We start from the raw sequence: 26,368 nt of genomic DNA on the forward strand, positions 1-26,368 counted from the left end.
TTTCCCTGCTTCTGATTGCTTCTCCACAGCAATGGTTTTGGGTAGCTCCTTCTATTCCTCTTACTTAGACAGTTAAAATGGGGGAGGGAGGGAGCCAGACAGGCACAGACCCACGGGCAAGCACTCCATGAGCAAGGTGTAGAATTCATCTCTTCACTCCAGAGCTGGGGCTGGGGCTGTTCAGACTCATTTGCACCTGCCCCTGAGTCACACCACAGCCACAGCAGTGAGAATGGTGAAGCTGAGCCACTGCTCTGCACTGCTCTGTGTTCTTGACTGCTTGCTGTAAGCTCTGCACCTGTTTCCCTCCTCTCATGGCAGAGATGAGAGCCAAGTGACCATGATTAATGGAGGCAGCCCTACCACAAGGTAGGAAGCAGGAGAACAGCCAGAGGCATTTCCTCAGCTTCTGCTGCTGGGTAAAATGTCTCCAGGAGCCCTCCTTACCCATGCTGAGGCAGGTTCTGCACAGGACTGTGAGCTCTCAGGGCAATGTCATCTCCAGCTCCTCCCCCCCTCCCCACACTGCAAAACCACCTTTAAATGCTGAGCACTCACCAAGGTTTGAAGATGTTTCCTGTCAGCAAAAAGAAGAGTCAGGATGTCTCAGGGCTGGATGCTACATGATTTAAGGAAGAGAGGAGGCAGGTCTCTGGTAACAAGCTCCAAAAGGATCATCAGGTGTCCTGCATGTGAGAATGGAAGGACTTAGGAGGCAAACATTAGAAAGCTACATTTCCACTGAGTGCAAAAGCCTTCAGTGGCAGCAGCATCACAAAGGAACTGCTCACTTACAGCACTGTGTGGCACTTCCAACCAGAAATACTCTAACAGGCTTCCAGAACTGAGCAGGCAGAACTTGTTAAACACTGAGCACACAGACACCATCAGAAGACCTTTCCTGAGACCAACACAAACTCTAAGGCTATTACCAACCTCTGGCTGGGCTTCCAGAAGTGCTCTGGAAAAGCTACTGCAAGAACCCAGGAGTTTGAGAGCATGTGGAGTTTAAATCCATTGCCTTGATTAGTACCAGTTCAGCTCATGCTCCTGCCACACTTGCAATGGGCTTAGGATTCATCTCCCCCCACCAGCCACGCTGATTCCCCTCCAAAATCTTTGCCTAAGGCTACAGAAAAATTCTGTGCCCACACAATACTGAAGTAAGAGGTTTGAGCTCTGCTGCCACCCACCTCCATCAAGTCACAGCCTCCAAAAGCCAGCAGCAGCCTCCCATTGAAGAGCAGCCTGCCCAAGGTGCTGAGGACAGCACTTGGCCTCTCTTACAACTTAAAACCTTCTGAAAGAAGCAAAGCCACAGAGGTGCAGAGAGGGATACAGACACCTCACAACAGGGGGAATGTTTTCTTCCCCATGCTCTGAAAGCCCAGCAGCTCAAACCAGAATATTGCAGTGGGTAGGAATCTGCCAGTACAACAGGATGCACCTTTCCAGCAGGGCAGGAGGTGCATGCTGCCAGCCCCAGATGCTCCTTTGCATTTCCTCTACATTTCACTTACTCATTTCCCCTCATTTCCAACCCTACCCTCTTGCCCATCTCTCCATCCTGGTACAGACACAGCTGTACATAACCATTTCCCTGGTTTTGATCTCTGTTCTCCCTCTCTCTCATCTGGTCACATCAAAAGAACAACTGCAACCTTAGCCACACCTTGCAGAGGCAGCAAGAACATGGAGGAGCTGACCAGCACCAGAGCAGAAAGTACTGGAGAGGGTATCAGGCTTGCAAAGTCTGCTGATAGCATCAGTTGTGGCCTTTGGCCAGCTCTGGGCTCCCTTGTTCAAGAGAGACAGGGAACTGCTGGACAGAGTCCAGGGCAGGCTGGGAAGCTGCTGAGGGGCCTGGAGCAGCTCTGGGAGCAGCAGAGGCTGAGAGCCCTGGGGCTGAGAGCCTGCAGCAGAGCAGCCCCAGAGGGGAGCTGAGCAATGCTCAGCAAGAGCTGAAGGAGCTGTGGGGGGCAAGAGGCTGGGGCCAGGCTCTGCTCAGTGGTGCCCAGGGACAGCACAAGGAGCAATGGGCACAGAGTGGCAGCCAGGAGGTTCCATGAGGAGAAAGTTGTTTGGTGTGAGGGAGCAGAGCCCTGGAGCAGGCTGCCCAGAGAGGTTGTGGAGTCTCCTGGTGTGGAGAGCTTCCAACCCCCCCTGGGCACTGTGCTGCTGGGCAGGCTGCTGTGGGTGCCCTGCTGGAGCAGGGGTTGGCCTGGGTGAGCTCCAGAGGTCCCTTCCAGACCCTCCCTGCTGGGATTCTGGGGTCTTAAGCTTCCACTTAAAAGTCCCACTAATAATTTAACCCAAGAGCCTTTGCCTCTGTGCATCCTTAGGCACAGCACAAAAAGCACCTTCAATGGAAACAAAAAGAGGATCAAGAACTGCCATCAGATCAGACTGAGAACTGCCCTGAAGAATGAGTTCCCCCAAACTTTCTCACTGGTTTTGGGGTTTTCACCAAGGGGATCTTTGCTACCATTCTCAAACTCAGCAGATCCAAAGGGTGGGAACCGCAGGAGGAGGAAGAAGAAGCATGAGGTAATTTTCAGAGAGAGGTACAGCAGAGGGAAGGACTGAGAGAAGGAGCACCCCAGAGACAGAAAAGACTCTGCAGGAGTTAGGAATAATCTGGGAGGGAAAAGAAAATAGCAACAAAATCACCCAGTGCTGAACCCTCCCCCTGGGTAGCTCCCAGCACAAGCACTTGGTGCCTTGGGCAAGTTCCTCTTTTTACTTGTAAGCATCAATCTCATCCCCCAGATTTGATCAACCAGTGTAGAACAAGCAGGGAAGCCAAGACAAGAATTACTCAGTGGTGTGAAGGAAGTCAACAAGCCAGTTTTATATTTAGCCACCAGCTCATGCCCCCATGCCACAGTGGCAGGACTTCAGGAGAGCTCTCTCCCAACCACTCTGTTTATCAGTACCTAAATTAGTTGGGTTTGGGTATTTTAAGCACCTAATTGCTAACACAGACCATTGATTCTTCTGTCTCAGAGCATGCTTTGAGCACCAGTCAGGAATGTCAGTATTTGAAGGGGGCCAGTATGTGGAGGGGGCTCCAGGAGAGCTGGAGAGGGACTCTGTACAAAGGCAGGGAGTGACAGGCTGAGAGGTCATGGCTTCAGACTGGAAGGAGCTGGATTTAGATGAGACAGGAGGAAGAAAATCTTTACAGTGAGGCTGGTGAGGCACTGGAACAGGTTGTCTGAAGAAGCTGTGGAGGCTCCAAGCCTGGAAGTGTTCAAAGCCAGGCTGGATGAGGCCTTGAGCAACCTGGGCTAGTGTGAGGCATCCCTGCCCATGGCAGTGGGGTTGGAACTGGATGATCTTTAAGGTTCCTTCCAACCCAGCCCCTCTGGGAAGGCATTTCCTCCAATGGTGTGTTACTGTAAAGGGAGCCAATTGCTGGTTAACTCTGTCCACAACACCAGCAAGCTGGCTGAAATACTGACTCTTCTTGCAGAGCTGCTCTTCACAAGGGGGGCAACACCAGGAAGCAAGCTGCTTGGGAATAGGCAGTTTGCTCAACACCAGGGTGAGGACACAATGAGTTAAGGTAACTAGGTGTGGAAGTGTAGAGAGGTTTGAACATATTCCCTCCCGTGTAAAACCTCACTGACTTCTCTCAGCAGAGCTCTTAAGCAGCTAAGCTCCTGGAAAACTCTCTGACAGTGTTGTTCCTAAGTTTATTTTAATCCATACACAAACAGCTATGTTGGTGGAATACATTTCTGACACCATGCTGCCTCCCTCCATGGCAGGAGCCCCCCCTCAGTTCTACTCCCAAGCCAATGCCAAGCAGCTTCCACCACCACCTGCAGAATGTTTTCCTTTCGGAGAGCAAAGCAGAGCCAAGCGAGGGGCAGGGCAGAAGGGACCACCAGCCTGTGGGCTGGGAACAGTGAGCCACAGCCCCCCAAAATCAAGGCACTAAAGGGTGAGTTTCAACTGTAACTCAGCATCTTGCATTTCAAAGCTCCTGCACAGGTGGGACAGCCTCACCTAGGTGCAACAGAACACCAGGGAGCGGAACACATTTCCATCCCATTAGAATTACTGCCAGTGATCTCACCCTGCCCCAGCAGCACTCAGCAGCTATTGAAACCCCACTGTTTCAGCAGCACTCTGGTGTTTCTTCACTGTGTGGGCAAGAAAGCAAGCTGAAGTGGCTGCTCAGGAGCTACCTGCACCAGAGGTGGCCTGGTAAGGGGCAGACAGACCCGCCGTGAGGCTCGGACCTCCACCTTATCCTGTAGGAACTCAGTGAGGGCTGCACACTGCTTTGTGCTCAAACACACTTACTCTCCACAAACACAAGGCTGATTTTCATCAGTGTAACAGAGGATGTTTTGGAGAAGCCAAGCAAACCTCAGCACCCCTGTTGCACAGAAAAGGAGGCCGATAAAAAGCAGCTGCACCATCAGCACCCAACAGCTACAAGACGGGGACTGGATCCCAAGCAGTGCTCCCTCCACATGGGACATCTGGGTGTATCCAAACACACCCAGGCAGCACCAACCCCGTTTAGGCATGCTGAGGTGCTCTCCTCTTGCATCTCAAGTGAAAGAAGCCCTGCAACACACTTTGGTTTCTCATCCTGCTTAAAGGATCCAGAGGGAACTGAGGAAGCCAGCGACAGAAGGCTGTGTTTAAGGCAGGCTCTAACACAAACATAGCCCTTGCTGAAAGAGAAAGCCTTCATGAGGGAACACAATCATGTTCTGAGGCAATGAGTTTTAACACTGGAGTCCTGACTCTCAACTCTTCTTGACCAAAAGAGGCTAAAATCGCTCCTGGAGGTCCTTAGGTAAGGAGCAGGAGCGCAGCGCGCCCCGCAAACGCCTCCCAGCCGGGGAAGGTGCTTGGTGCTCTCGCCTAAGGTGACCCCCAGCAGGCTGCCTTTCACTGGGCAGACAGGGCCAGTTTCAAGTGTCACATAAAGCACAGGTAGAAGCCACACACTTCCAAAGGTCCCAGCCAGCCCTAAGCCAGGGGGAAAGCTGACCACAGCCTTTGTCCTTTCTCTGGGCAGTTTCTGGGGTACCTCCGGCAGCCAGGAACAGATCTGTGGCTCCTGGGAATCGGAAGGGCCATGTGGGATAACCATTACCGCTGCAGGTAGCTCTTCAAAGACTCACACTAAGCCCTCTGTGCCCTTTTGTTTGCCTATTAAACTAAGCACACAGCAGCAAGGCAAAGCCCAGTGAATGCTTTTTTGTTTGGGGGGGGGGTGGGGGGGATGTCTGGAGAGCGTTAAGAGGGCTCTGGAGCAGCCAGCAAAGGCAGCAAGGACATGAAGGGGGAAAATGTCCTGGGAAAGGTTGAGCTGTTTATGAAATAATTCTTCTCTGGAAGCAAGCACCAAGCCAGCTTGGATTGGGTGTTAGCCTGCTGCTGGGAGGACAGGAAACTTTGCTTAGAAACTTCAAAAACACATCTCTCTCAAAAAAATAAATAAATAAACTAATAAATAACGCAGACAAGTGGGAGAGCAAAGACCAAAAGCAAAGGCTCAAGCTCCCAGCAGCACAACAGCTTCCCGGAGGAAAGGCAGGCTTAGGAGGAGCAAATAACAGCTCTCTCCAGCACCAGGCATTCTCCCTTTCGACAGAGGGCTGCCAGGGAGGAAGGGGGTGGGGGAAGGGGGGGTGGGGGATGTGCCCCTAAACTGGTTTTCCTCTCAGCACTCCCAGTCATAAAAGCTGCTGTCCCAGAAAACAAAGACCACGGGGAGCCAGTGGCCCATTTTCCTGCCCGCCGCCCAGAGCCCTGCGCACAGGTCGGGCATGAGGAGGCTCAGCCCCGGCACGCTCCAGCACCCAGCTGGCAACCGACAGACCAGCGCCAGGATGCCCACAACGCCCCCGGGGGGGTTTGGTACCGCGCTAAACACTGACTCCGTGACACCACAGTGAAGATAGAATCTGTGAAAGCGACCAGCAGAGAAGTTTAGCTGGGAGCGAGTTTCCCCCTCCTGGACAGGCTGCATCAAAACCCAAACCCTTCCTTTTCTCGCTGCTTTTCTCTTTCACTTACATTTCTCCCAGCAACAAACCAAACCGTCTCCTGGTTTGGGGTTTTCTATTCCTTCAGGGACACACATCTGGGAGCTCCCTGAAGTCCCGTTTTCCAAGCTCCCAGAGCAGACTCCTCTACCCACTGCTCCCCTCAAACCACTTTAAAGCAGTAACTCCTCACCACACGCTGAAAATGTTGTGACTAATCACACACTTCACCCTTTCCCCCCCTTTTCTTCTCCCCCTCCCCATCACTAAGGATCTCAAAAAGCAAGAGAACTGGGGGTGGGGGAAGGTAGATTTGATTTCCAGCTGACAGATGCTCTAAAAGCATAAAGTGTGCAGCAAGGTGTTGATGAAAGAGGAAGAGTTACCTAGCCACAGCAAGCCTCAAAGAGAGTTGGGTTCCCCCCCGCCCCCACTTCACTCTCGATGGAGAATGGAGCTTCTCCTTTTCATTCCCATGGCAAGCAGCAAAGACATCAACCTGAAGAAGGCAAACCACTCCTTCCTCGGGAGGAATTTCACCTCGAGCCTCAGCAGCAGGGCTGCGCTCCGCAGACGGAGAGCCCACGCTCGGGAGAGACACTTGATCGAGTTCAAGAGCCCGGAGCCCAGTCTTGCGTTTCAGCCACCGCATGCCTGGAACACGCCGGCAGCGATGCAAGGCAGAAATGCACAGCACAACTTCGGTACAGGTGCCTCCCGGCCCCGCTGTTTGCTAAACACATCCCCTAATTAGCATGGCTTTAAACAATGCTGATCATAATCCCGGCTCCCCGCGAGCCTGCCAAAAGGAATCCTTGAGGTTGCAAAATAAAATGAAAGGGGATGAGGAATTCATTAAAGAGCTGCGAAAAAACCCAACAGCAGCAGCAACAAGCAAGCAAAGGCGCACACCAAACAACTCTCCTTTGTTTATCTCGCACCCTGTCAGGTGGAAGAGGAAAAATCCAATCGGGGTTGATCTCCCCAGATTTCATCCCGACAACGCTCAGCTTCACAATAAGCAGCAGCTCCTCAGGAGGTACCCAGGCTGCTGCTGCTGCTGCTTCCCCCCCCCCCCTTCCTCTCTTCTCTTTCACGAGAGAAAATCCTCCCACTGTTACAGTCCTGAAAATCTGCTCCCGTCTCTATTTGTCATCGGGGATTGAGTTATCAGACACTACTTGTATTACTTTGGGAACTGACATGTCTATTTACAGAGACACAAAGGCAATCCAGCAGCACAAGCCCTCCTCTCCCACCAGCACCTCTCCCTCTCCCCCTCGGCACAGCCTCACCCCCGCTTGCTGCCGGGGAGGGGGGAGGCAGACACCCCACGAGTTTCCCAGCACGACGGAAAACATTTCCAGGCACTTTTGCACTTGTTACAGCTTCAGGAAAACCCTCTCCCATCCCCACCACCACCAAAAGCAGCTGCAGGAAAATTCTCCTGCGAGGGTTTATTATTATCTCTGGGTTTTTTTCCGGCCGGTTTGTTGCGGGGTTTTGTTGTTGTTGTTTGTTTGTTTGTTTGTTTTTAAGGAGAGGGTCACTTCCCTCGTTCCAGCCTGCAATTAAGATGGAGGCAAGGCCAGGCGATCTATGGCTGGCTTTAGGGGGAGACAATAACCCAAAACAGGCCTGGCTTTAAGGGGGGGAAAAAAAAAGGGGGAAAGGGGAAAAAAAGGGGGAAAGGGGGAAAAAAAAGAAAGAAAGAAGAGAGGGAGCAAGAGAAAAGAGAAACAGGCAGAGAGAGAGAAATACAACATGCTGCACCAGTATTATTACCTCATCCCTTTTTCCAAGCAGTTTTGAACCACACTCCTGACAAACTCTTGGTCCAACTTGCACGGATGCTGGATTTTAGGGGGCGGAAAGGGTTCTAATGCTGGAGCCGGGATTGAGGCTCGGCTCCTCGCAAGTGGAGCTGCTGTTAAAATGCCCCCTTGTCTCTTCTCCTCTCCCTTGAGCTGGGTGTTGACGCAGCAGAAATTACCAGCTGGAAAATTCCCCTTTTGGAGGTTACGGGGAGGGGGGGGGGGGGGAAACGGAGGGGGAGGGGGGGGGTTGGGGAAGGAGGGGGGGGGGCGGGCGGAGGAGCAAGGGGAGGGCCGGGGGAGGGGGGTTAAACCCTGCCACTTACCAAGTTAAGCCATCCACCCACACCAAATAAGCCATCGCGTCCCAAAGAAGGCACCGTGCCCCCTCCGCGGGCAGGGAGGGAGCGAGCGGCCCCCGCTCCCCCCGCCACGGCCGGCAGGCTCAGCCCCGGGCGGAGCAGGGTGGTGGGGAGCGGAGGGAAGGGGGGTGGGGGGTGATAACAGCGATGATAATAAAGGAGGCGGCGGTGCTGGAGCGGTGGAGCTGGGGGGGTCCCCGCCGCCCCCGGAGCGCTGCCTGCCTCGCCCGAAGGCAGCCGCGGGGATGGGGACGGCCCGGTGCTGCCGCCTGAGGGGAGGGGGCGGGCGGGCGGCCATGGCGACCCCCTCCCCTGCTCGCCCCTACGGAGGCGGGAGAAGCAGGGGACGGGTGAGAGGCGGCGCGCTTACCTGGGCCCCATGGAGGAGAGCGGGGTCTCGGAGCGGCCGGAGCTGTGGCTCCGTCGGTCACTCCTGCCTCTCCTCCCGGGTGGGGAGGGGAAGGGGAAGGGGAGAGGGGGGGAGGAGGGCGGAGGAGTTGGGGAGGGGGGGAAGAAGCCGGCGGAGCGGGGGGGAAGCGCGGGGGGGGGAAGGAGGGGGGCCGCCTGGGCGCGCTCCCGCTGCTCCCTCGGGCGCGCGAGGCGCGAGCCCGCGGCATGGGGGGGCGGAGCCGGGCCGCGCGTGCCGGCACTTTCCCCGCCCCCTGTCTCCGCCGCCGGCTGCCGCTGATTGGGCACTGGCCCGCACTAGGCCCCGCCCGAGCCCATCTCGGTCCCGCCCACTCCCTGCCCCCGTGCGCCGCGGGGGGAGCGGGGGCGCCGCCGCCGGGTTTGCCACTGCCGGACACCGGAAGTGAGGGAGGGCGGGGGGAGGGCGGGGGGCGCGCGCCCGGGCTGGGCTGCGCGGGGCACGCTGGGACAATGCCGGAGCGGCGCCGGGGCGCGGGGGGGGGCGCGGTGCCGCGGGGTGCCGCGCGCCGTTCCGCGCTCCCGGTCTCGCTCCGGCCGCCGTTCCGCGCTCCCGGTCTCGCTCCGGGCGCCTTGGGGTGGCGCGGGGCGTGGGGTGTCTCCAGCCTTCCCTTCGCCGTGCTGGGCAGTTGCGCCTGGGCTGAGGAGCGGCCGCGCCGCTGCGCCCGGTGCCGTCCCCTAAGCGGGGCGCATCCGTTCAGCCTCCCCCGCGGCCTCCCCGGGGCAGGGTGAGGAGCAGCTGGGATGAAGGGCAGGGGGTGATCACCACGGGAGCCTGCTCCCGGCGGGGCTGGGCTGCTGTCCGTTGAGCTGTGCCCCCGGCGTCTTGCAGGGGTACAAAAGCAGCGCTGCCCCGCGCTGTTCAGAGGCGAGGTGCATTCACACCACCCCATGGGGGAATGAAAGAGCCAAGGTCTGCAGTTGTGCGGAGTGCAGAGCCCCCCAGCTGGACTGGGCAGCAGGGCGCTGGCCTGGAGGTCTGGAGAAAGGCTGTGCCGCTGCGGAATGGAGATCAGAGTCGCTCGTCGGCCCTCAGATCCGGGGATGAAAAACCTCTGGCGGCAACAAAGGGCAGGATTTCGCCCTTTTGACTGTAGCGCTGAAGGATCTGACAGTGCCCTATATTTCAAAGGACAGCGCTTAACAGCCCAGGATAGGTCTGGAGCGCGGAGGAAGGGGAGGCTGGCGGTCCGACGGCGAGCGGGGGAATCGCTTTTCAAAGCTGTGTGGTTGCTGGATTGTGAAAGCAGGAGCTGGTCCAGCATGCAAAACGTGTCCTAAGTGTTTATCAACATTGGCACGCTGTGATCCTGCCCCAGCCTGGGGAAATCGACTCGGAGGAGTCACTGGGGTTGGCTGTTTGAGCACTTAGCAGGCTTAGGTGTGTCACCACACTCCGTGCTCCGATAATTGTGTGCCCGAGGTTGAAAAGTTTCCTCCGTGGTTTCCTTTCCCTCACCCAATAGATTTTCTCCATCTCTGGCAGTAAGCAGACGGGCTGTTGAAACCTCGGTGTGGACTTCCCTGCCGACCCTTTACTCGGAGGGGTTTCTACAAGGTGCTTTTCATCTCTGGGATGTCCCCTGGCTGAAAAGTGTTTCCCATTTCTCCAGTCTGTGACTTAAATCAGCAGATGTTCCACCGTGTGTTTTTCCCTCCCCCTGCTTCCTCCTACGTATTCTAAATACCTTTTAGTTTTGAAAAGGCTGTGAATAAACCTGATTAATGAAAACGAAATGTCTCTCAGCTTCGGTGTGCTTTTAATTACCTCTTTATTTTCTGTTGCAGCAGAGGCCAAGCAGCACCTTCCTAGAAAGAGCTCCATTAAAATGCAAATGAAGGCTTTGCAGAAGTTGTCTGGTAATGCAATGCAGGACCCAATTTCTCCGACTTCAGCCACACCAAATCCTCCTTCCCAGGCAGGGTTTCCCACTGCCACCTGTTCTCCCAGCACACACTTCCCCACGTGTTTGCCTCTTCGTGCACACAGCTCCCACTCTGTGTGTCACCTGTGGGTGAAAAGCACTGGATCTAAACAGCCACAATCCCTTGTTCCACCCAAAAGGCTCAAGTGGGTTCTTGTGTGGAGCTCTTCCCTCTGCACCTGTGGGTTTTAGCTCTTCTTTGCTTTAAATCTTTGGGCTTTTTGAGTCTCCACTCTGAAATGTGAAAGTTAGGGAGGCTGGCTGAGGAAGGGAGCTCTGTCTGCATGCAAATGCAGATATTTTGCATCCAGTCTGTATCATACCTGCTTGCAGCTTTAAGCTCTCCTGCTTTTCCTCTCCCCTCTGTGTTAGAGGCTCCTCCCTGTTATCCCTGAGCTCCTCGGGTTCAGCATGTCCTTTCCCTTCCTCTCCTCCTCCCCAGGGTTTCTTCCTCAGGTTCTTTGTTGGAAGAAAGTATTTATTGATGTAGTATTTATTTGTGTGTCAGGCCAGGCTGACTCCCCCAGAGCAGCAGCAGCTGCAGCCTGGGCACTGCCCTGGGGAACGCTTTGGAGAGGGGGAGGGTGGCAGCAGGCTGAGTTTCCCAACGCTCTTCCACACAAAGGATTGCAGGAGACTTGGAAAGGTTTCATTTTCTTTGCCAGTGGCACCCCTCTCCTCCTTTCATTAGGAGTTGGTATTGTGTTTGAGGCAAGTACTGCAAGTGCTCAGCCTGTCTGTAGGGGAGAGGTGGCTTCTCCCCAGAAAGAAGGAAAGAAAGGCAAAAATAAGGGAAAGGACAACAATAAGAGAAAAGGAAGCAGATAGAGGAAAAGAAAATTAAGGAGAAATAAGATAATAAAGAGGGGGAACAGAGAATAAAGAAGGGAAAAGAAAAGAGACTGTAAAGGAAAAAGAGTAGAGAAGGAAAAGGGAAGAGAATAGGAAAAAAGATAAGGAAAAGAATGTAATAATAAAGAATAAGGAAGGAAAAAAGAGTGAAGGAAGAATATCAGGGGAAATAGAATAAAGAAGGGAAATGAGAAAAGGAAAAGGGAAGAGAATAGGAAGAAAAAGATAAGGAAAAGAATATAATGAAGAAGAAAACAGAGAAGGAAAAAGTAAAGGGGAAGGAAAAGAATAGGGAAAGAAAAGAGAAGATGGGAAAAGGAGAACAGAGAAAACAGTATCAAGAAGAAAATAGGGATGGAAAAGAAGAGAAGAGAAGAGGGGGAAAGAATGGAGAAGGAAAAAAGTAAGGGGAAAAGAGAATAAAGAAGGGAAAAGGAAGAGAAAAAGAAGGAAAAAGAGGAGAAGAAAGACGGAGAAAGAGTAGGAAAAGGATGAGCTGGAGGGGAAACCAGGCTGGTTGGTGTGATTTTTGGCATGTAAAGTGCCACAAACCATGGACCAAGGAGAGGTGAGGCAGGGAGTGTAGCAGTGCACCTCTGGAGAAACAGCAGGGCCCAAGGACCCTGTGCTCCGCTTGGAGCTGCATGTCCTTTGCACACCACCATGGCACAGATGCCATCAGGGCAGAGGCTGTGGAGGTGAGGACTTTATCTCACCGTTGATGGCTTTTAGCCACGGGGAAAACAGATAAGAGTCATCCTCCTGCAACAGCAGAGAGCCTGGGATTGCCTGGAGGTGTTGCTTTGCTCTCTTCATGGAGAGGACAGGAGTGCTCGGAGGTACCTGCAGCCTCCAGCACGGCTGAGCTGCGGCCACTTGCCAGCGCTCAGTGGCTCATCCTTGTCACTGCTGCACAAACTGAGTGTTCAAGGACCTGTGCCCCTGCCTGGTGTCCCTGTGCCTCACCACATCAGCTCAGTGCCCTCATGTGCGCTGTCCTCCTGCTGCCCTCTGTGCTGGGCTGAGCTGGGACCGGAGCAGAGCATGGTGACAGAAGAGAGCTGCCTGGGCTGCTGCTTTCAGACCACGTCCTGTTTGCAGAACCAGTGCTGATGTGAAGCATTCTCATCACAGCTCCTTTCCACAGGCTGCTGGACCACCTTATCTAGATCATGGTTTTCCCAGATGACCCAGCAGAAAGATGGGAACAGACCTGTGAGCAGGGCCTGTTGTGACAGGACAAGGCGGGATGGTTTGAACTCAGAGAGAGAGATGCAGACTGGAGAGAAGTGTTTGACCCTGAGGGTGGTGAAAGCCTGGCCCAGGTTGCCCAGAGAGATGGGAGCTGCCCCATGCCTGGCACCAGTGCAGGTCAGCTTGTCCAGCAGGGACATCAACCAGCTCAGGCTAGTCAGGGTCCCATCAAGTCTGACCTCGGATGTTTCCACGGGTGGGGCCTCGTCCGCATCCCAGGGCAACCTGTTCCAGCACTTCACTGTCCTCATTGTGAAGAGCTTCCTCCTGATGGCCAACCTAAATCTCCCCAGCTCTAGTCTCAAACCCCTGCCCCTCGTCCTATCCCCCCAGGCCCTTCTGAACAGTCCCTCCCCAGCCTGCCTGTAGCTCCCCTTCAGAAAGTGAAATGCAGCTCTAAGGTCTCCCTGGAGCCTTCTCTCCTCCAGGCTGAGCAGCTCCAGTTCTTTCATCCTGTCTTCATAGCAGAGGTTCTTCAGCCCTCTGATTATCTTTGTGGCCTCCTCTGGACCCTTTCCAGCAGTTCCATCTCCCTCTTGTGCTGGGGGTCCCGTGGCTGGCCGCAGTACATGGAAACCCTGGGAGCATCAAGCTTGCATTCACAGGGAGAGCAGCTGGCTGAGGAAAGGGTTAAAGGACCCACATTCCTGCCCCTACTGCTGGGACCAAAGGTCAGGCAGTTCTTTAGGTGAAGGAAGGGAGGGAGGTTGGGGAAGCTCTGACCAGGTCACTTGAGGAGGGAAGCACATCTGAGGGGAGCTAATGAAGCAGCATTTGTCTCTCTCCCAGGCACACACTCCCGGGCTGTGCTGGGCAAGTTGGAATTCCTGCTCTGGTGGGAGTCAAGCTGTCGATTGTGTTTTTTCCATGATGTGTTGAGGCATTTGCTGGGCTGTGGGAGTAAACACTTGGGGGAATTCTCCATGAGCTAGCAAGGGCAAGTCACAAACCTTCTAAATATGGGGAATGGAGATTACAAAAAAACCCCAAAGTCCTGGAGAACTGAGCTCCCTCTTACCCCCACCCCATCTCCTCACCCCCACCCCATCTCCTCACCCCCACCCCCACCTGGCTTTTCTCACTCATCCTGCCCTGCTGGCCCAGCCTGCTGCCATTTGTGGGGCTCAGCACATGGTGCTTGCCTTAGGTTTTGCGTTCTGGGCAGCACCGGGCTGGCCCTCCAGGTCTTCTCCCTACCCAGACAGACCACTCTGGCCCTGCTAGAGAAAGCAGAGACACCAACACCAACTCTTCTGTGGAGGGGGGCAGCAGGAAGTGCTCCCAGGTCTGTAAATACTTGAGGGGGTGAGAGATGATGTTCATCTGCAAAATATTTGACCAGCCGCATCCCACTGACCTCCTTTGGTGCTGCTCTGGAGAGGGATTGGCCCAGGCCTGAAACACTTGATCATTAATGCTCCAAAAATACCTCCCCTTGCAAAGCCTCTCAAGTGGAGAAGCATCCAGGCTGCCAAATTTGGTCCCAGCTCCTCATGACCTGGGTGGGCTCAGCCCTGGGATGTTTGTTTAGGTTCACCCAAGGCTGGAGGTGATGGGAAGGATGAAAGGTGCTGGGCTGTGGCACAGCAGGGTGCAGGATGTGTGTGCCAGGGACAGAATGGTATCATAGAATCAGTCAGGGTTGGAAGGGACCACAAGGATCAGCCAGTTCCAACCCCCCTGCCATGGCAGGGACACCCCACACTAGATCAGCCTGGCCAGAGCCTCATCCCTGGGCTTCAACACCTCCAGGGACAGGGCCCCAGCCACCTCCCTGGACAACCCATTGCAGGAGCAAGCCCTGAGAGGAGACCTTCAGGCTCTCTGTGACTCCCTGAAAGGAGGTTGGAGCCAGGTGGGGGTTGGTCTCTTCTCTCTCATATCAGGTGAAAGAGTGAGAGGAAATGGCCTGAATTGTGCCAGGGGAGGATCAGGTTGGAGATCAGGAACAATTTCTTTGCTGCAGGAGTGGTCAGGGGCTGGCCCAGGCTGCCCAGGTGGAGACCACGTCCCTGGAGGGGTCCCAGCAACCTGTGGCCATGGCACTTGGGGCCATGGTGTGATAGCCATGGTGGTGTGGGGCTGAAGGCTGGACTGGCTGATCTCAGAGGGCTTTGCCAACCCAAGCAGCTGTGTGGTTCCATGACTCTGTGATCCCATGCTCTTGGCTGGCTGATGTGACCTGTAGCCAATATCCTGATGCTGCCTGACCCCGGGGAGGGCTCCGCCGCGGTTCCCAGCCCTCAGCTCCCACAGGATTTCCTATCTGGGCAGCGGCAGGGTGGGCAGGGAGGGGTGCAGCCGGTCAGCCCGCAGCCCCCAGCCCTCGCCCTGCCGCAGGAAGCGCCGCCGGGTGCGCAGGGTGGGGAGGGGAAAGGAGAGGAGGAAAATGGGGAGCCGCGGGGGGGGTGCAGATAAGGCCAGGCTGGAAGCGCCGAGCGGATGCAGCTCCGCGCCGGGGCTGGGACCTGCGCCCCGGTCACTTCCCTCGTGTCAGCCGCCCCGAGCCGACACGGGAGCCCGGGGATGGAATTACAGCCAGGGACAGCCAGCACCTGAGCCGGGGCCGGGCAGCGCCGGGGGCAGAGGTTTCCTCTTCTCCTGCCTCTCTTGGCCAGCCAGGCAGAGCCCAGCATCACCCTGGGGCCGTGGCTGGGGGGATGCTGGTCTGGAGGGGTGTGAGGGTCACGGAATCACAGCATTATTGGGGCTGGAAAAGGCCTCTGAGATCATCAGGTCCAGCCTATGACCTAGCACCACCCCACCAGCCCATGTCCCCCAGGGCCTGATTCTGTTTCCCAGGCACCAGCAGCCTCCCCGGCTCTCGCCTCCATCCCTGGCCTGTGCTCAGCCCCACGCAGCAGTTCTCACCTCTTGTGTCCAGCCCAAGCCCCGTGCTGAGCCCTGAAGCCCACCCCAGCTGGAGCTGTGCCGGCAGGGCTGGCCAAGGTCCGAGGCTCAGCATCCCCCTCCATGCTCTTGGCTGAGTGTCCCACGGGGCCCACAGCAGCTGCTTTGAGGCTGGACCAGATGACCTAAATTCAGACTAGCTGGCTCTCAGCACCTTCAGCATCCCTTCCAACCCAACCCATTCTGTGAACCTCTGAACCTGGCCTTGGACTGGATGACCTTTAAAGGTCCCTGCCAACCCAATTCCTGCTGTGGCTCTATGATCCCACCTTCAGGGATGCTCCCAAGCAGGAACAGCTGCAGAATGATTTCTTTCCCCCTGGATTTAGTAGTTCCAACCCCCTGCCCCCTCCCAAAACCAACCAAAGTCTGTGCTGCCTTCTCAGCTCTTTCCTCAACCCAACCCTCTCTTTTTTATGCCTCCTCTGGGATTCTGGTCCCCATGATTCATTGCCTGATCCCTGCATTGCTGCACCAGCCCTGAGCTTCCATTCCTGCCCTTGACTGCTGACACCAGCCCAAGCAGCCTGGCAGTGCCTCCTCCCTGCACACCTTGGGCAGATCCTGCTCCATCCTGGCTCTTCCTGGTGAAGGCAGAGCCAGAGCTGCCCATCTGATGGCAGAACCTCTCCCAGCACCTGCAGCTGCATCCCTCCACCATGCCCCTTCATCTCTGGCTTCTGAGGGTGTTTTGGGGTGAGGGGAGCAGAGTTGCCCCAGGGGCTCCCAGTCCCACAAGCCATGCCAATGCCCCAGGCAGCATGGGGACACCCTGGGCCTTAGACCCTCCCACCCAGAGCTTCCCGTGGGCATGGGCAGGGCTGAGACCTGCGTGGGGGAGATGCAGGCCAGGACCAGCAAACCTTAAACCCTCTCTGCTTTCCCTGCCCAGGCTGGGGTTGGCAGGCAGCAGCCTGGGTGGGTTTGGTTTCATCTGCAGGGAAATCTCCACAGCTCCCTTTGCTCTTTTCCTCGCCAGCTCCTCCGCCTTCCAGCACGTCACCTTGGCAGGGGCAGCTGCCCAGCTGCTGCCAGTTATGGGGGTCTAAGATGCTTTCCTCCCTCCCTTCTTCCCTCCCTCCCTTCTTCCCTCCCTCCCTCTTCCTCCTCCACCCATGCAGTCCCCTCTGCTCCTCCTCTGCTCACCCTCAGGGGCACCTTTTCCTTCTCCACACATTTCTCGCTGCTGCAGCAGGGATGCAGCTCGGGGGACACGGGAGGATGGAGAGACACCGTGCTGGTGCTGGCACCGGTGCCAGCCGGTGTTTGACTCTCCCAACCTCCAACAAGGACACTCAGATGAGGAGAAAGAACAGTTCCCAGCCTGGCACACGGATGAGCAAACCCCGTGTGCCTGCCTGGGGCTGGGGATGCCTGCTCTGAGGACAGGGTTAAGGCAGCAGCCAGAGTGGCTGCCCCGAGCGGGGTGAGCGGGGGTACAGCCTGCATCCGTGCAGATGTCAGGCTGTTTATTCTTACCAGATAGTTTGATGGCTTTATCTGATCACAGGTTTTCCTGAGGAAGGAAGGGTGAGTCTCCATCACTCGAAAAATGGGGGCCCTTCATCTCTGGGTAGGACTGGAGGGGCCTGGGATGTGAGCACAGAGATGTGCCCCCCGCGCTGGGTGGGCATCGCCACGGCCACGAGCGGCTGAGAATCCACCGGCAGCGCCGGGGAGCGCCTGGGAGAGCTGCTGTGGGTGTCGGGAGGCACCCAGCACCTGATGCCATGAAGATAATTTACTGTGTCCATGCTGTGCAAGGAGGGGAGCTGCTGACACCGTGCCCCCGGTGCAGAAACCACCAGCAGAGGCAAATTGAAAGCAAGAGATAAAATCTCGCAGCGATTGATAAATTCGAGAGAGAGACAGGTTCATGCCCTCCTCGAAGAAAACCCAGATAATTAAACTCCCTTGCTCTGCTAAAGCCTCAGTGAGGGGCTGGGGGAAGCAGCTGATGTGAGCTCATCTCTTCTGGGGGCAGAGGGGTGCTGGGGGGGCACCATTTTCCCAGGAGATGGGGAGGGGGAAACAGCTCTGCCTCCTTGAACCCAGGGAGATGGGCTGGGGGCTCCCCAACCCCCCCCCCATGCCCCAGCATCCTTCCTGGCTGCCTCTGTGGCTCAGAAAAGGAATGAATTTTCCATCAAGTGCCCTCCAAACACTCTCTGTGTTTTGTGGAAACCGGGGGGGGCTTTCAAGCCAGGCTGCAGCGAGGGGAGCGGAGCTGGCGATGCTGAGCTGCTGGATGCACACCGAGCCGGGCCCCTGGGGTCCAGAATTAATAGGACAGAGCAGGGGCTGTTCCCTGCATGTTTTATTTATGGGAATCAGGCCAGTGAAGTTCCCTCAGCTCACTGAAATAGTCACAGCCTCTGCTTCGCACTGCCCACGGCCCTGACCTTGATAAATGGGTCAGTGCCCAGACCCTCCCCCCACTGAGCACCCAGCAGGATGCTCACCCCAAGGGAGCTGGCCAGAGCCCCCCTCCCCATCCCCAAAATGTGGCCTGGAGGACCCAAAACGCCTCTCATGAGCACTGGGTGTCCCACCACAGGCTGCCAGCTCTGCCCACAGTGGGAGACCCACGGGAACTCCACCAAAAATCCCCCAGAGGCCAAGTGGGTGGTGGACACCCCCTGCCCCCCCTTCCCAGAACAGCAGACACCGAGGGCCACGTCCCAGCACCGCGCTGACCTTTGCCTCCCACCACCACACTCCACTCCTGGGACGCTGGCTGGGGCTGGAGCCCCTGAAACAGGAACCAAAAGTGGGGCTCTGCTTGCTTCCTTTCTTGGCTTTCTAACCTGTGGTTTTCAGCTGTTTCCCAACGCCAGGTCCTGGGCACAGCCTTGCCATGCCCAGCCCCACCATGGCATCTCCACTGGTCCCCTTCAGCAGCCCCGAGGCCACCAGAGCATCCCCATGGTGGTACCCGGAGGGGAGGGATGCTGCTGCCAGGGAAGGTCCAAGCCTGTTGCCCTGATTTACCCAGAGGAATTTCAGGTTTGCATCCTGGGAGTGGGGCAGCTGAAGGGGTGCTGAGCCAGGCAGATCCTTGCTGCAGGCAGCTCAGCACCCTGCCCATGGCTGAGGTCCTCACCCTGACTGCACCAATGTGATGCCACCAGCAGGACGGGGGCAGGCATTGTCCCACTGCTGAGGCTACACCTTGAGTCCTGGGTTCAACTGTGGGCTCCTCACTCCAAGAAGGACACTGAGAGGCTGGAGCAGGTCCAGAGAAGGACAATGAAGTTGGGGAAGGGTCTGGAGAACAGGGCTGGGGAGGAGCAGCTGAGGGAGCTGGGGGTGCTCAGCCTGGAGCAAAGGAGGCTGAGGGAGACCTCATTGCTCTCTGCAGCTCCCTGAGAGGAGGCTGGAGCCAGGTGGGGCTTGGTTTCTTCTCCCAAGGACCAAGCGGCAGGACAAGAGGAAATGGCCTCAAGTTGCCCCAGGGGAGGTTTAGGTTGGCCATGAGGAGCAATTTCTTCCCCTCGAGGGCTGTCAAGGCCTGGCCCAGGCTGCCCAGGGCAGTGGAGCAGCCACCTTTTTTCCTCCAGCCAAGAGCATCAACAAGGTAGAGAATGACCTAAAGCCCGAGGTGCTCTCTGGGCAGGTGAGTGCAGGCTTCTGCCCCTGCCTGCAGCACCTCCCTGCTCCCCCAGCGGCCCGGATGGAACCGGGAGAGCTCCAAAGCTCCACAGCAGCGCTGCAGCGGCTCCGGCGGCTGAGAGCTCATTATGGGTGTCTGTGTTTGCTGGTTATGGAGCAAAGTGGCTTTCCCAGGGCTGCTGGTGAGTCAGTGGTGGGGCTGGGAGCAGCAGGGTTCCTCTCCCCACCCTCCAGCCCCGGCACAGCATCTCCCTCCCCACTTCCTTCCCTTGCCGATAATTAACCGGGACTGCTTCTCCCGCGGCCGCCGCCGCTCCCGGGGCTTTCTGCTGGCCAGGAGCTGGCAGGGAGATGTGAGACTGTGAGACCTGCACCCACGGCAGCTCCCACCACGGGAAATCACCACGAGTGGCCCCAGGAGCGGGGAACCAGGGAGGAGTTTCCCCAGAGTCCCAGGGCTGGGAGAGGTGGAGGCCAAGGGGCAGCGATGCCCTTTGCTGCTGCTGGAAATCCTCCCCTGGCTCCTGAAGCCCAGGAGGGCTATGGAGCATCTCAGCAGCTCCAGGGTCTGCCCTCCCCGGGCCCCTCAGCCCGGGGCAGCAGGCAGAAGGTCCCAGACCAGTAGGGACCAGCAGCTGGGAGACCCTGCACACCCACCCAGAGCTTGCTTGCTGGGAAAGGAGGGCAGCTCCCAGCTCTGCCAGTCCCCAGGGAGGGTGTGGGGATGGGGATGGGGCCATGTGGAGCCTGTCAAGGACCTTCTCATGGCTGCTGCCAGCCAGGGCTGACAAAAGGCTCCAGCTGCCCTTCCTGAGCCTGCAAACCACAGCTCCACCCTGGCCCTGACCGTGGCTGCTCCAGGTCCCTCACAGCTTGGGGTCCTGTGCAGCACCAGCACCCCCAGAGCTCTGCTTGCTGGGGTGTCTGAGCCTGGGGATTCCATTGGGCCACCTTGGGCTTCTAGGAGCTTGTGGGGTCTGCCCCAGCATTGCCTAGGCTGGAAAAGGCCTTTAAGGTCATCGAGTCCAACCATCCATCGCTGCCCACGCTCTCCCCCAGCCAGGGTCTGCATCCAGACTCACCCTGCCACGTGCATGGTGCTCTGGGACAGAGCTCCCCAGCAGGCCAGGGGCCACATGGATGTGACCTTGGCCCAGCCACCTACCTGGATGCCCCTCCTTGCAGGCCCGTGGTAGGATGATGCCAAAACCCTGCCACAGCCCTGTGCCACCTCTCCAGGGTGCCACATCCAGAACCAGCCCTGCTGCTGCAGCTCTGCTGGGGCTGGGGCTGAGCAGGGGGTTTGGAGATGTGAAGAGGGTTTGGGGATGAGCTCAAGGTTTACCTCCAGCCCCACCAACACCTCCAGCTCTGCTGGTGCCAAATCCCCTTGAAAGCTCAGCAGCTTTGCCCTGTGAAGTAAGGGTCTGTAGGGACCAGGGGGTCTGCAGCTCCACCCCCAGCTCAGTTCCACCATGCAAGTGGAGTATCCCCCTTTGGCACCATCCTCCACGGGTGCTCAGTGTGTGCTACCTGACACCAGGAGTTCCCTTTCCTAAGGAAAAGCAGCGCCTGAAGCCTACAAAAAACCCAAACCAACCCCAAAGCACCTCCAAACCCCTGAGGATGAATGAGCTCAGTGAGCAGCAGGAGCCCTGCTGGAGTATGGAAGTTATTTACTGAGGGGGGGATTTGCCAAGGCTAATAAACCTGAAGCAACTTTCCCTCACCCTCCCCTGCTGCCCGCTGGGGTAATTAGCTGTTGCTGACTGCCAGTGCTGACACCTTTGCTTGGGAACAGCCAAGCAGGGCTCAGGTCACTTTCCCCTGGCCCCTGCCGTGGGGTTTTGCCCTAGAACAGCTTCTTCAGCCCAGGGAGAGGTTTGCTGCCCTGCAAGCTGCAGGTGGGGTTTGCTCTTGGGAGGCAGCAGGCTGGAAGCACTGCAGAGATGCCTCCACAGAAGGGATTTCTCCTCGTGTGCTCCAGGCTGGGCTTGCCTCCTTCCACTGCCTCCCCAAGGACTCAGAGGCTTTCTCTGCAGGTTTGTGTCCTCCAGCAGCAGCTCAGGGGCTGAGCACTCAAATCAATAACAAAAATGATGCTCAGCTCCTCTCTGGAGCTTTCCATCTTCAATGCCCTTTACTGGCATAAAGTCATTAGCAGGGAGGATGGAATTCCTGGCCACACAGGTCCCAGGGATGCAGATCTTGGGGGTGATGGACCAGAACATATTGTAATAAGAAATGGCTGCTGTCAGTGGCCCTGCAGGCAGGAGGGCCCTGAGGAGCTGGGGAGAGCAGATGGAGAAGGGAGGGCTCTCATGGAAACCGTGCCCAGGGCAGGCTGGCAGCATCCTGGCAGCAGAGCTGCTTCCCAGCCCTGTGGCTGCAGGTGGGTCAGGATCGGGAAGCTGAGTCCTGTGCTCCCCACAGCCCCCTCCCCAGGGCTCTCCCAGCACAGGGGAGAAGAGCTCAGCATCACCTCACAGCTGGAAGGCTCTGAGAGCATCGAGCCCAAGCTTCAGCCCCTCTGCAGCTCCTGCCCCTGCCAAGCCCCCTTGTGCCAGCCCAGCCTGCTCCAGCCCTGCCTGCCCACCCTGGGAGGTTTGTTTAGCACAAGCCAAAGCAAATGGGGAGCTGGGGATGTTCCACATGGATTGACAGGGCTGGGGTGGGCAGGGGGCTGCGAGCAGAGGAGGGGGAGGTGGGGAGGCTGCAGCCCTCCCTCCACACCGTGGGGCTCAGCAGTGCCATACCCAGCACAGAACACGGTGTGGGAGGAGGGGAAGGGGCTGGGGTGATGTCCTGTCCCCCATCCCCCTGGGGTGGGATCCTCCTGGGACCCTTGGCACCCCCAGCACTGCCCCCTCAGCCCATCCCACCCAGAGGGGGGCTGCCTGGGGGGGGGTTGCAGCCAGGATGTCCTCCACCCCGGGGCTTGGGGCACGCTCCCACCCATGGCCCTGGCCTCACGCCCGTGCTTGGGTGGAGAACCACAACTCCCATTTCTGGTTTTGTCCCTGGGAGGTGCTCCAGGAGGGAGGACAGGAACACCCTGACCTGCTCCCCAAGGTCTCTGAGGTCACCGAGGGCCCCTCTCTGGGATGGGCCAAACACACCCAAGCCCAGGGGATGGCTGCGGTGGGAACGGGGAGGGATGTCCTGCTCCTTTCCCCTTCCCCATCCTCCTCCCTCTCCCCATCCCTGCCTCTCAGGCTGCTGCTGCCTGCACCGAGCCCCCTGGGAGGCTCTCGAGCGTGCAGGGGCAGGAGGGCTGCGGGGGCACGGAGGGCTGCAGGGACAGCAGGGATGTGGAGGCAGAGCTCAGCCTGGGTTACCTTGGAAACGGCGCCCGAGCCACACAGCCCTGCCGGCACCGAGGGACCACAGCCACGGCCAAAGCTGCTCACCAGCTCGGGGTGACAGCAGGGCTGCTGGGAAGCCTGCCCCCCCTTGCCCCCATCCTGCCGGGCGGTGCTGAGCAGGGGGCAAAGTGGCTACGAAGGGGGTTGTGTGCCCACCCTGGGGGCAGAGCAGGGGCAGGGAAACAGCCCCAGCAAGGGTGGCTGCTGGCTGCCCCTGGCAGCTGGATCCAGCCCAGCAGGACAGGAGCTCCTGCAACGATGGAGCTTTAAATAGATGAGGAGCTGCAGACATCTCCTGGCTCTGCTGCCAGCCACACGCTGGGAGCCCTCCCCGGCAGCCCCCACGCTCCAAACCACGCTGGGATGGGGATGGGGGCTGCTGGGAGCTTGCCTTGGCTCGGGGGGCAGCTGGGGGAAAAGGCCTGGGGGTGTCCTGGGGGTCAGTGTGTCCCTGCAGGGTCAGTGCTGGCTGATGGCTCCAGCCAAGCCTCTGCTCAAAGCCTCCTGTGCTGGGGCACCAGGGACCTTACACCGAAAACGGGGAGCAGAGGCTGGAGGCTGGGGGGGAAGAGCCCTCCCTGTCTGTCCTGGGGTGCTGGGATGGGTGTGGGGTGCAGGAGGGGTGTGGGGATGTGGGCAGGGTGCAGGCAGGGGGTGATGATGAGGAGGGGGCACAGGCAGGGAGCAGGAGCAGAGGGCCAGCCCTTTTTCCCTGGTGGAAGATGCTTCACTGCAAACTGCTTTGCATGGTGGAGTGAGCCAGGAGCCAGCACAGGCAGGGAGGCAGGCAGGGGGGAAGCAGGGGGGGAGGCAGGCAGGGAGGGGGGAAGCAGTGGGGGAGGGAGGCAGGGAGGGGGGGAAGCAGTGGGGGAGGGAGGCAGAGGGGGAAGCAGGGGGAGAGGCAGGGAGGGCTGCAGGCTGTGGGGGAGGCAGGCAGGCAGGGGGGGGAAGCAGTGGGGGAGGCAGGGAGGGAAGCAGAGGGGGAGGCAGGCAGGGAGGCAGGCAGGGGGGAAGCAGAGGGGGAGGCAGGGAGGGAAGCAGAGGGGGAGGCAGGCAGGGGGGGAAGCAGAGGGGGAGGCAGGCAGGGGGGGAAGCAGAGGGGGAGGCAGGCAGGGAGGCAGGCAGGGTTCAGGCAGAGGCCAGGCAAGCCGAGCAAACAGCAGAGGCAGGGAGGGGAGGGGTGGCCAGAGAGCCAAGGGGCCTGAGAGGGCAGCCACAGGCTTCAATTAGGCAAGGAGCAACGGCAGGATCCTGCCTTAAATAGAGGCTCTGTGCCCAGGGACTGGGAACTGTGCCCATGGGCAGCGTGGCTGGCACCCAGCACCCAGCACCCAGCACCCAGCACCCAGCACCCAGCACTTGCCTGGATGCAAGCAGGGTGCTGAGGGGCTGCAGGCAGGCAGGGGGCTGGCATGGCTGGGGGGAGGGGGCTGCTGGAGGGGGAGTGGGGCTGTGTTCTGCTCCAAAAGCAGCTGTGAGGAAGGAAGAAGCAGCTAAAATAAGCAGGTGGGTGGGCAGGGAGGAAATGATAGTGAAGTTGATAAGGAATGGGCTGGGAAAGGGGGGAAAGAACAAAAATGTCCCCAGGAAATAGGAACTGGGCCCTGGGAGGCAGAGGGAGGTCACAGGGGCAGTGGCACATCCTGAGGGCAGAGGGATCAGAGGGAACTTGGGGGAACAGGGGGCAAGTGGGGGGTCCTGTGCAGCTGGGGGGGGGTCAGGGGAGGGCAGGATGCTGTGGCCAGGAGAGGGGTCAGCCCCAGCCCCCACCTGCCCACCCTGCCTTGGACAGGGAGGCAGCAGGAGGTGGATGCAGCAGCAGCACCATGAGCAGCCTTGGGGGATGGGTGGGAGCCCCCCAGGAGGGAGATCCAGGAAGGGTGGGCAGCACCCAGCTCAGGGTGGCTGTGTGCTGGCAGCTGCTGGCTCTGCTTCTGGAATGGCCTTGCTCGGTCACAGAGGGGACAGGGACAGCAAGCAGCAGCTCAGCACCCAGGGGCAGCTTGGGACGGACCTGAGGAGACAGAGCAGGGCTGGCAGAGTGCACAAAGGTCTCTCAGACAGGGCCCTCCCCTGCCCCTCCTCTGCCAGCATTCCAGGCTCTGGCTCCCACAGCATCCCAGGGGCTCCTGCAGCATCCGGGGGGATCCTGTAGCATCTCAGGATCTCGCCCCCTGGGCATCCCAGGGACCCCCCCCAGCATCCCAGGGGCTCCTGCAGCATCCGGGGGGATCCTGTAGCATCTCAGGATCTCGCTCCCTGGGCATCCCAGGGACCCCCCCAGCATCCCAGGGGCTCCCGGAGCGCCCTGGGGGCTCCCGCAGCATCCTACCTCCCCCCTGTGCAACCAGGGCTGGGGGCTGGCTGCCACGGGGGCGGTGGAGACGTGGGGCTGGGGTCGGGACCGCCCCAGGTGCCCGTGCAGGGGTGTCGGGGTGTCGGGGGGCGGCCGGCGGGGGGCAGGGGGCGGGAGGGGGCGGCGTGGCCGGAGCGCAGGATGCAGAGGCTGCCGCGGCTGCTGCCCTGGGAGTTTCCACCCCAACCACACGCGGCTCACAGCGCAGCTTTTCCCCTCGCCAGGGCCAGCGCTGCCGGGGGGTTATTTCCTGCCCTTTGCCTTTATCCCCCCACATCCCCCCCCCCCCCCCCCCCGCCCTGGCCTGCCCCAGCCCCGGCTGCTTCCTCTCCTCCGCCCCGGGGGGGTTTCCATGCCGCCAGAAAATAAATCTCCTGCTATTTTTATAACAGAGGGGAAAACGCCAAGGTCTCCTCCAGCCGCGGTGCTGAGCACGGATGAGCACCCCCGGGCACCCCCGGGGGGATGGGAGCAGCGGGAGCATGTGGGCAGGGAGGGCAGCCCCAGCCCCCCTCCCATCCCCCTGCCTTCGGGCAGGATCTGGGGGGGAGACAGAGAGAGGAGGGTGCTGGGGACCACCTCCTGCTCCACCACAGCCTTTGGCAGCAGCCTCCAGCCCAGACCCCAGCCCAGCACCCCTGGGTGATGTCACCCAGCAGCCCCCAGCCCAGACCCCAGCCCAGCACCCCTGGGTGATGTCACCCAGCAGCCCCCAGCATGATCCCCCAGCCCAGCACCCCTGGGTGATGTCACCCAGCAGCCCCCAGCACAGACCCCAGCCCAGCACCCCTGGGTGATGTCACCCAGCAGCCCCCAGCATGATCTCCCAGCCCAGCACCCCTGGGTGATGTCACCCAGCAGCCTCCAGCCCAGACCCCAGCCCAGCACCCCTGGGTGATGTCACCCAGCAGCCCCCAGCCCAGCCCCCAGCCCAGCACCCCTGGGTGATGTCACCCAGCAGCCTCCAGCACAGACCCCAGCCCAGCACCCCTGGGTGATGTCACCCAGCAGCCCCCAGCACAGACCCCAGCCCAGCACCCCTGGGTGATGTCACCCAGCAGCCCCCAGCCCAGCACAGACCCCAGCCCAGCACCCCTGGGTGATGTCACCCAGCAGCCCCCAGCCCAGCCCCCAGCCCAGCACCCCTGGGTGATGTCACCCAGCAGCCCCCAGCCCAGCCCCCAGCCCAGCACCCCTGGGTGATGTCACCCAGCAGCCTCCAGCACAGACCCCAGCCCAGCACCCCTGGGTGATGTCACCCAGCAGCCCCCAGCATGATCCCCCAGCCCAGCACCCCTGGGTGATGTCACCCAGCAGCCCCCAGCCCAGACCCCCAGCCCAGCACCCCTGGGTGATGTCACCCAGCAGCCCCCAGCACAGACCCCAGCCCAGCACCCCTGGGTGATGTCACCCAGCAGCCCCCAGCACAGACCCCAGCCCAGCACCCCTGGGTGATGTCACCCAGCAGCCCCCAG

The 26,368-nt window shown here is 58.9% G+C and overlaps 1 long non-coding RNA gene across 1 annotated transcript; it reads right to left on the reverse strand.

The window, feature by feature from the left end:
* Window positions 1–590: 590 nt before the first annotated feature.
* Window positions 591–8,553, reverse strand: LOC137447078 (uncharacterized). Its single transcript, XR_010988778.1, has 3 exons — window positions 8,158–8,553; window positions 7,803–7,984; window positions 591–686 (listed from the first exon to the last, which is right to left on the reverse strand). It is a non-coding gene; the product is annotated as an uncharacterized lncRNA (long non-coding RNA).
* Between the last annotated feature and the right edge of the window lie 17,815 nt (window positions 8,554–26,368).

Source organism: Melanerpes formicivorus, unplaced genomic scaffold (assembly GCF_026170545.1).
Source record: "Melanerpes formicivorus ecotype bairdi unplaced genomic scaffold, bMelFor1.0.p_v2 SCAF_19, whole genome shotgun sequence".
Lineage (NCBI taxonomy): Eukaryota > Metazoa > Chordata > Aves > Piciformes > Picidae > Melanerpes > Melanerpes formicivorus.